Source organism: Mya arenaria, chromosome 12 (genome assembly GCF_026914265.1).
Source record: "Mya arenaria isolate MELC-2E11 chromosome 12, ASM2691426v1".
In the NCBI taxonomy this organism is placed as follows: Eukaryota; Metazoa; Mollusca; class Bivalvia; order Myida; family Myidae; genus Mya; species Mya arenaria.
This window is the reverse complement of record NC_069133.1, coordinates 34,659,066-34,667,563: the sequence shown is the minus strand read 5'-3', so window position 1 is coordinate 34,667,563 and position 8,498 is coordinate 34,659,066. Positions and strand designations below refer to the sequence as shown.

General features: G+C 35.5%; 1 pseudogene; it reads right to left on the bottom strand.

The window, feature by feature from the left end:
• Positions 1-5,390: 5,390 nt before the first annotated feature.
• LOC128210633 (cholecystokinin receptor type A-like) lies at positions 5,391-7,899 on the bottom strand (annotated as a pseudogene).
• Positions 7,900-8,498: the final 599 nt, after the last annotated feature.

Below are 8,498 nucleotides of genomic sequence, written 5' to 3'. Positions count from 1 at the left end.
ACGTAATATCATTAACATTATCATTTTGACATGAAGGGTTTATATTATCATAGAAGTATTTTCTGAATGAATGTTATCAAAATAATATTTACACAATACGAAAAGTCAACGTGTTTTTGGAAGGGCCTAAAAAGGCGAAAAGAATAGGCTTATGGTAACGCTTACACGCAGATTTTTGTGTGACATAAATCGCAGTTATTCAGAAGCCTGTTATATTTTTCCTAATGACATTCTTTATTTGCTATATTAAAAAACTCAACAACGGCGTTGTGAATTTAAACAAATTTCTGAACAAACTAAAAAGACTAAAATGCGCCAATTTGGATCATTAAAACTCTTTGTCAACATATGTATAACTTGTACCTATCAACGTATTAGGACTGTATTGTACCCTCACCATTTGCTTTACTCACGATACTTCATCGAGCATTTATAGCTTGAAGAAATCATACAGAACACACTCAAAAACTGTAAACAGATGAAATGTGGCATTCGCGGTTAGACTCATTACATATAAAAATATAACCAGATTGCACCTCATTGACCAAGATGCGGATGTTAATACACACAAACTAATTCCTGTTAACGTCCTCTGTGCATGTAAGCGGGAAAAGTAAATATAGATTTAGAGTATTTGAAAGGCCTTTAAGTTTATTGCTGAAAACGGAATAAAGTAATCGAAGCACATGCAGTTATACAATATAATTATGTATATATATAGTTGCAGTTATCATATGGCATGCTTAAAAAATGCAATTCTATGAGGAAAAACACACTACTAGTGGGACTGCAAAATGACGGTAGGAAATCTTCGACTTCGACAAAAAGAATCTGTATATCTATTAAAGTGCTTTATTTTTGAAAGAAAAAGTTCATCAAATCGGCGAGCAGTTTAATTGTGATTTATATTCGGAATCTATATCCATTGGCATGCGTGTCGTACATATGGATACGTTTATTTGCAAGGGATGCAACTCTTTCAAACGTATTACTCATATGTTTATATACACTCGATGTGTTAAAAGGGTGGACGGTGGGCAGACACAATATAATAGCGATATTGTGGCGAATTTATTTGGGATTTGTGGCCACGTGGCTACAATTTTTTTAATAAAGGCTGATATCTATCTAGTGTCCATCAATAACAGTGATTATGATTAAAACTGTGCAGTGTAAATGCATGTAATACTCAACTTGACTGCTGTAGTATTTGAAATTGCAAATCACTAGTATTTGAAATTGCACATCAGCGGTGGTTATTCGTTCTCCAGTTTGTTGTTATACTGTTTATTCACTTTCTGTTTATTAAAAAAGTAACACCAAAGAAATCATTAGGGCATGCATAGCATGAAACAAAAGTGTTAGTTAAACAAAACAGATAAAACACGTAATATCATTAACATTATCATTTTGACTTGAAGGGTTTATATTATCATAGAAGTATTTTCTGAATGAATGTTATCAAAATAATATTTACACAATACGAAAAGTCAACGTGTTTTTGGAAGGGCCTAAAAAGGCGAAAAGAATAGGCTTATGGTAACGCTTACACGCAGATTTTTGTGTGACATAAATCGCAGTTATTCAGAAGCCTGTTATATTTTTCCTAATGACATTCTTTATTTGCTATATTAAAAAACTCAACAACGGCGTTGTGAATTTAAACAAATTTCTGAACAAACTAAAAAGACTAAAATGCGCCAATTTGGATCATTAAAACTCTTTGTCAACATATGTATAACTTGTACCTATCAACGTATTAGGACTGTATTGTATCCTCACCATTTGCTTTACTCGCGATACTTCATCGAGCATTTATAGCTTGAAGAAATCATACAGAACACACTCAAAAACTGTAAACAGATGAAATGTGGCATTCGCGGTTAGACTCATTACATATAAAAATATAACCAGATTGCACCTCGTTGACCAAGATGCGGATATTAATACACACAAACTAATTCCTGTTAACGTCCTCTGTGCATGTAAGCGGGAAAAGTAAATATAGATTTAGAGTATTTGAAAGGCCTTTAAGTTTATTGCTGAAAACGGAATAAAGTAATCGAAGCACATGCAGTTATACAATATAATTATGTATATATATAGTTGCAGTTATCATATGGCATGCTTAAAAAATGCAATTCTATGAGGAAAAACACACTACTAGTGGGACTGCAAAATGACGGTAGGAAATCTTCGACTTCGACAAAAAGAATCTGTATATCTATTAAAGTGCTTTATTTTTGAAAGAAAAAGTTCATCAAATCGGCGAGCAGTTTAATTGTGATTTATATTCGGAATCTATATCCATTGGCACGCGTGTCGTACATATGGATACGTTTATTTGCAAGGGATGCAACTCTTTCAAACGTATTACTCATATGTTTATATACACTCGATGTGTTAAAAGGGTGGACGGTGGGCAGACACAATGGCCTTGTGGTCTCGCAGTGAGAACTAACCTTGTTGTCGAACGAGAGGTGTGAACGCAACAAGTGATGGTTCGAGACCACCCGTCACCAACGATAGCATACAGCGACGGACTAACAAATAATATTTTATTGCACTATTTATTATTGCATTGAAAAACAACAACAACAACAATATCAAAATAATAGCGATATTGTGGCGAATTTATTTGGGATTTGTGGCCACGTGGCTACAATTTTTTTAATAAAGGCTGATATCTATCTAGTGTCCATCAATAACAGTGATTATGATTAAAACTGTGCAGTGTAAATGCATGTAATACTCAACTTGACTGCTGTAGTATTTGAAATTGCAAATCACTAGTATTTGAAATTGCACATCAGCGGTGGTTATTCGTTCTCCAGTTTGTTGTTATACTGTTTATTCACTTTCTGTTTATTAAAAAAGTAACACCAAAGAAATCATTAGGGCATGCATAGCATGAAACAAAAGTGTTAGTTAAACAAAACAGATAAAACACGTAATATCATTAACATTTCATTTTGACTTGAAAGGTTTATATTATCATAGAAGTATTTTCTGAATGAATGTTATCAAAATAATATTTACACAATACGAAAAGTCAACGTGTTTTTGGAAGGGCCTAAAAAGGCGAAAAGAATAGGCTTATGGTAACGCTTACACGCAGATTTTTGTGTGACATAAATCGCAGTTATTCAGAAGCCTGTTATATTTTTCCTAATGACATTCTTTATTTGCTATATTAAAAAACTCAACAACGGCGTTGTGAATTTAAACAAATTTCTGAACAAACTAAAAAGACTAAAACGCGCCAATTTGGATCATTAAAACTCTTTGTCAACGTATGTATAACTTGTACCTATCAACGTATTAGGACTGTATTGTACCCTCACCATTTGCTTTACTCACGATACTTCATCGAGCATTTATAGCTTGAAGAAATCATACAGAACACACTCAAAAACTGTAAACAGGTGGAATGTGGCATTCGCGGTTAGACTCATTACATATAAAAATATAACCAGATTGCACCTCGTTGACCAAGATGCGGATGTTAATACACACAAACTTATTCCTGTTAACGTCCTCTGTGCATGTAAGCGGGAAAAGTAAATAAAGATTTAGAGTATTTGAAAGGCCTTTAAGTTTATTGCTGAAAACGGAATAAAGTAATCGAAGCAAATGCAGTTATACAATATAATTATGTATATATATATTTGCAGTTATCATACGGCATGCTTAAAAAATGCAATTCTATGAAGAAAAACACACTACTAGTGGGACTGCAAAATGACGGTAGGAAATCTTCGACTTCGACAAAAAGAATCTGTATATCTATTAAAGTGCTTTATTTTTGAAAGAAAAAGTTCATCAAATCGGCAAGCAGTTTAATTGTGATTTATATTCGGAATCTATATCCATTGGCATGCGTGTCGTACATATGGATACGTTTATTTGCAAGGGATGCAACTCTTTCAAACGTATTACTCATATGTTTATATACACTCGATGGGTGGACGGTGAGCAGACACAATGGCCTTGTGGTCTCGCAGTGAAATCTAACCTTGTTGTCGAACGAGAGGTGTGAACGCAACAAGTGATGGTTCGAGACCACCTGTCACCAACGAGAGCCTACAATGACGGACTAACAAATAATATTTTATTGCACTATTTATTATTGCATTGAAAAACAACAACAACAACAACATCAAAATATTAGCGATATTTTTGCGATTTTAATTGGTTTAGTGATTATGATTAAAACAGAGCAGTGTAAATGCATGTAATTTTCAACTTGACTGCAGTAGTATTTGAAATTGCAAATCACTGTTTTATAATAAAAAAACATGCGAATGAAGCCATATATAGATTTTCAGTTTCTCTCAGGGCCGAGAGTGTTAGATAGGTTCATCAAAACCCGAGCGTAGGGTGTTTTTCTGAAACGAACGGCGATATTGGTGCTTTGTTTTCCGCAAAAGTTGAACAAAATTCAGTAAAAATGTATTGTAATTTATATTTTACATACGGATTTATTTTTTATCTTCACCGATGAGCAAGGTAAAGATTTCCGGGGTGGCTTAATATTTGGATCTTCTTTTTTGGATTGGGAGAAAAAAATGTGACCGTAAGACGAAATTTCCAGGAACACAGAAAATGGTGTAGGACGTACATTCCTGCAGGTTATTTTATAATTGTCGTAATTGTGCATCATACCATGACTGATTTTTCCCTGGCAGAACATACAATTTTAGGACTTTTACTTTCAAAAATATGTAATGTATGAGATCAGAGCATTAAGGTAATGACTAAAATGACCCCATTTCCAACTGTCAAACCTTAAGAAGATAAAAGGTTAAGACAAATATCATTGATTATTATAATGAGTTCTTTTATCAAAAAAGGTTTTTTTATCGAGAGCAGATATATTTTTTATGTAATAACATTTAAATTGGAAGGGCCAGACTTAAAACATCATTCAAGGGAGCCAGATTTAGCCATAATTAGGTATTTGCATTAAAGTATTTGTAAACATATCTTGGTCATAATGATTGGTGTTAAAACCAGAAAGTGTATGACTACACTGTAGTCCAGACGGCGGGCTAAAAGCATATGCATATGTAAGAGTTGGAATTCAATGTCAAGCTCTGTTATCTCGAAGTTCCGCTATATCGAAGTGTTTATAAGAGTTTTTACTGTTTGTCATTAGTATTGTTTTTATACATGGGCTTCGTCAGTAAATAACGTTTCATAATGCGCCAATTCATATTCGTCCAAGACAGAAGAAAGTTTGCGGATTTCTCAAATCAAATATGAATATATTTTTAAAAAATTGCCAATGATCGATTGTGAAGATTTTAGGAGTTTATTTACATTTATATGAAATGAATGGACACACGGCAAAGAAATGTTTACAATGAAATGGTATGCATGCACACATTTTATTTCTTTCCATATGAAAACAGTTTCGAATACATGTTCTTCACCTCAGACCTAAACCTCCTGTCAAAAAACCGTAGATGAACGCATTTGCCATGTTGTTAATGAAAAAGCACCAGATGAATGTGTGATAGAACACTTTACCCGCAAAAGTCATGTTTTCCACAAAACCCTTGTTGAGGAATGTTATGATCTTCAACAACAGATGTGGGAAATAACTAAGCAAAACACGGCTGTTATGAGGAGGAACATGACGGTAGTTCGACTGGCCCTCTGATCATTACCTACGCTGCATTTTGCTGAGTGGGGAAGCACATTGTTGCCTTTGGACTCAACTTTTTCAGGAATGTTTTCATCACTGGATACGTCATTCTTCTCGCCTTAAGAACAACTGTTGCTATCTGAAGTTGTCACTACCGACATGGCTGTACTTGTTCCTGATTCAGTTTCTTTCTGGCTGAATTTCTTCTTGGTGGCACTATGGTTCCTAATTTTCCGCCATATCAAAGAATATAGCACAGCTAGAATAATCAACGCTGAAAAGAAGACAAGGATTAACAGGGCGTTAAAGTAGGCCATGTATTTGGTGCAGTGGAATCGGTCCTCTTCGTAGTACCGCGTGCCGTTGATATTTACGTCTGACGTCACAATAGTATCTCGCCCATAGAGCTTAGGGGCTGCCCAAGATATCAGAAGAGACACGCCCAAAACGATGACGCAAGAAATCTTGACCTGTGTGAGTGACATCTGGCGACCAAATGGAACGCAGATTTTTCTGTATCTGAAAAACAACAACATACTTATTCTATAACAGAACAACGGTGGTTTACTTTTTTCCTTTTTTGCGTTTGTTGCTGGCGTTATTTCATAGTACGTTTGTTCGTGCTGTTTGTTTTAAACTGATAGTTTTGCTGGTAACTACGAGCCTACTACGAAATGAAACATGGGTAAAATAAAACCAACAATTTGCTTTCAAATAATTATCTTAAGTCGATTTACTACAATACATTAATATTAATTTCATATAAAGTGCATCACGTCTGCGCCTTTTGACGCCTCTTATGAAAAACAGTATATAAACATTCTCCGCGCAGAATGTTTTATATGCAATGCTTAAGCTAACAATATCTGCAACAAACAAGATTGTTCTAGGTAAAATTATGCACCCATCACACTAGGCCACGTTCCCTTAACGTCCTCAACAATCTGGCAGGACGCAGTCAGAACTTGGTCAACGTAGAAGGAACGCAGTAGACACCGATAAAGACGTGGTATGGTCTTTATGGACATGAAGGACGTAAGCGGACTTTGAACATGTTAAAAAAACGTAGTGAAGACGTTGTCAAATCAGGACGTAGTATGAACTTAATAAGAACGTATTAACGATGACATGGAAGAAGTGACGGCGTAACCAAAACATATTAGGAACTTGATTGACGTAGAGCAAGCGTGACACTGGACGGGAAATATTGAATGGTGTTCTCTTCGAGTTGTATCTAAGGTTGTTATTGCTTTCTTGCTTCGTCAATGGAGTTCTCACCACAACCTCTCTACGCTCATGTCCGTTCGTGCCAGGTTGAAGAAGACCTCGTTCGCTTGTTAACACGTTCTTTCGGTGCTTAACACGTCTTAGACACATTTGTATCCGGTTCTTTTCACGTCCAGTTAGGTTCCGAACAGTGATCATGTATAAATACGGGATTCAACTCCCTTATAACTTTAAACCAACTCTAGATATGAATAAAAAATAGGCCAGTTATAAATAGAACACGTTAATTTCATCTCGATCACATACAAATAAATTTAAGTCATAAGAACGTAATGAGGACGTGATAAGCACTTCCAGATCGTATTAAGAACGAACAAAGAACGTAGTTGACGTGGTGTGCACGTATTAAGAACGCATTGGACGTGGTGCGCGCGTGGAGATGCGTGTAGTACGAACGTATTTGGAACGTGTGAGACGCAGTGAATGCCTGGCAAGGACGCAGTTAGGACGTAGTATGAACTTGGGTAAAGCATTTTTTTAAGAATTTGACCTCGTCCTCCCGGTGTTCGTTGAAATTGCCAGGACGTAGTGCGGTTTTCATGGTCTTCGTCTAATGTGATGGAGTTACTTTAAACAAAATTGCAACAATAGAAGAAGAACAACAAATTAAACTTGAAAAAATACCTGTCAATAACGATGACAACCAATTGGAGTGCAGATGAAGTAATTGAATAACCGCAGCAGCTTACACGCAGCTATGAGCGTGAACGTCAGCGGATGCCTTAGATCCACCAGAATAAACGGCATCCCGACGACACACGTTGTGAAATCCAACACCCCTAGCGTCAAAATAAACACTTGATGATTGGAAGGCTTGATCGGAAGGCGTACGCGAAGAGAACGTGGAGGTTACCAACAACGCCAGCAATCATGATTAAAGTCACAAACACAACACCTGCAACGTATTGTTTAGCTTCTTCATAATTAAGCTGCTGAAGTATTTCTTCGTCCGATGTAGACATGTTTTGTTTTCATTAATTATACTGTATTTTGATGTAATCGCGTTTCTCTCCAGTAGATAATTTTCACTGATTTATACGATGAGTTTAAACATCGTGATCAGAATTCGTAAAATGCAAACTTAAGAAAGGACCCGTTTTCTTCCTGGTTTCTTTCATAAATACCGAAGCTTGATTTGTTGACCAAAGTATGACCTCTGACGTTGAGTAGGTAGCGTTTTATCCCTAAACTTTTGATAGTGAGATTTTCTTTTAAAGCTTAAGGAACGCCTCTTCATTGTAAACAAGGCGATGCTTAAATTATTCTCTTTTTAACATCATCTGCACGTTTCAATTTGGGAATTCAGTAGTAACTTCAATATGTATAAATGTCATCTATGGCAACACAATGTTAAAATTCCTCAGTAATGTTAACGGTTTATTTGTAAAATAATAAACTAAAATCATTTCACTTTACGACTGAAATCGAATAAGATCTTAATGGAAACTGCTCCCTGCTGACTGGTACGAATATGAGACAAAATGTGACATTTCCAAAGACTTAAAATCAATCAATAAAAATCATAAGAATATATGTATTGCGTACTGATTAATACTAATCA